General features: G+C 45.4%; 1 protein-coding gene across 1 annotated transcript in view; it reads right to left on the bottom strand.

Moving 5' to 3' along the window:
* The window catches only part of Col6a5 (collagen type VI alpha 5 chain), a gene marked incomplete at its 5' end in the record, with an annotated part of 116,700 nt that overhangs the window by 102,443 nt on the left and 12,292 nt on the right, over nucleotides 1–1,965 (bottom strand). The window lies entirely within an intron of this gene.

Consider the following 1,965-nt stretch of genomic DNA (forward strand, 5'->3'; position numbering starts at 1 on the left):
CGTTTTTCAAAGTAGAGACTGAAATCTACATTTTTAATGTAAGTTACCCACACTAGATATAACAAGTAAATTGCATGTTCAAGTTGAGTCACCTCTGATTCTATCTAGTTTCTCACTTTCAGACAAGGAGACAGTAATTCACGGAGGCTGTGCCTGCTGCTCCAGAGTTAGAACTGGAGCTTTCTTCTAGCCGTCCTCGGGAGCACTCTCACTGCCCTCCTGAGAGCCTTTATTGGAAGCTCAGCGTTTGACATTCACACAAAGTCTACATATGATAAGTGTAAAACACATGGGAATTTTCCCATCATAAGAATAAGAAAACAGCACAATGTGCCCAAGGCCATGGGGACTGGCCCAGTAACAGACTTCCTTTGATGTGCACAATGACGGGGGAGGGGCATGACAAACTGGTCCCAGCATTCCAGAAAACAGATGTCTTATAGGTCTGCACCCAGCATCCTGGGAGCAGACTCTCCCCTCCTCAAACCTCTGCATCAACAAAGGCAGAAAAAGTCAAGTGCCAGGAGCCTGTTAAATATTAGTGAGGAGAGTACTATTGTCCTTAAGGGGTGAGGGGGCTAGCTACACTTTCTCCAGACACAGCATGGCTTTTGTCCTCTGTCTCTTGCCTCCATGGGACATAAAACATCTGGAGCAGGAGCTGGGGAGATTGCTATGCAGTTAAAGTGCTTGCTGTGCAAACATGAAGACCTGATTTCAGATCCCCAGAAACCTACATAAATGCCAGGTAGGCCCGGTGCCCACCTGAAATTCCAGCCTGAGAAGACTGAGACAGGCTGCCTAGAGCAAGTTGTCTATAGAGACTAGCTGTATCCGTGAGCTCTGGGTTTGAATGAACGACCCTGCCTCAGTGCAGAAGGTGGAAGAGAGATGGAGGATGATTTCCAACATCAACCTTGAGCCTCCACATGCCTGCACACACATGCATGTGTACCCATACACATGCAAAAAAGTGCATACACAGATGCACAGACCACACACACACACACACACACACACATACAACACAACACAACACACACACAGAAGGAGTCTGGAGTGCTTGGAAAGCCTGAAACCTGTTGTGAGGGAGCAGCTTCCATCCCTACAGCTCTACAAACAGCAGCACGGAGGAATTCCTGCCCGGTCCACAAATTCTACATGATAAAGATGCTTGCTGACAAGCTATTTTCCAAAATCCCAGCATCAAACCAACAGAACCCAAAACTCTCCTGGTTACTACCAGCTGCAGCTGAGGGCATTACTCCTGTTAACTGGATCATTGCTCTCCAGTCTGCCATCCTCACACCCTGCCCAGCTGATTTCCTCAAGATTATCCACAAGTCCTATGTGTCCATTTCATTTGTGGACTCCAGATGAGATCATCTCTAAACTCAGATCTTTGTTATGTTGCAGTAATGCAGACGTCATTTGACGAAAACAACACTGCGCACATAAACATAAATGCACATACTGAGTCCCTCACTGGTTTAACAGAGTTAAGACAGTAAAAGTTTCAAGAAGCTGGGGCAATGACACAGCTGTTAAAATGTTTACTGTGCAAGCACGAGGACCCGAGTTCAGGCTCCAGCACCCATGTAAAAGCAGGTGCAGCAGTGCACACCTGCAATCCTGGTACTGGGAAGATAGAGAAAAGAGAATACTTGGGGCTTTCTGGCCAGTCAGTCTAGCCAAATCAGCATGGCTCAGGTTCAGTGAGAGACCCTCTCTCAAAAAATAAGGTGAAGAGAAATTGAGGAAGACACTCGATGCTGATTTCTGACCTCCACATACATGTGTATAAACATGCATGGGCATTCACACATGTACACATGCATGAACACATATACCATAGGCACATACATGTTTCAATCAGCAGGTATTAATTTTCTTTTTTTAATATTTTATTATTTTTATTTTATGTGTATGCGTGTATTGCCTGCATGTAGGTAAGTGCACCCATGT

The sequence above is a fragment of the Nannospalax galili genome, unplaced genomic scaffold (genome assembly GCF_000622305.1).
Source record: "Nannospalax galili isolate Female #2095 unplaced genomic scaffold, S.galili_v1.0 scaffold369, whole genome shotgun sequence".
Taxonomy (NCBI): domain Eukaryota; kingdom Metazoa; phylum Chordata; class Mammalia; order Rodentia; family Spalacidae; genus Nannospalax; species Nannospalax galili.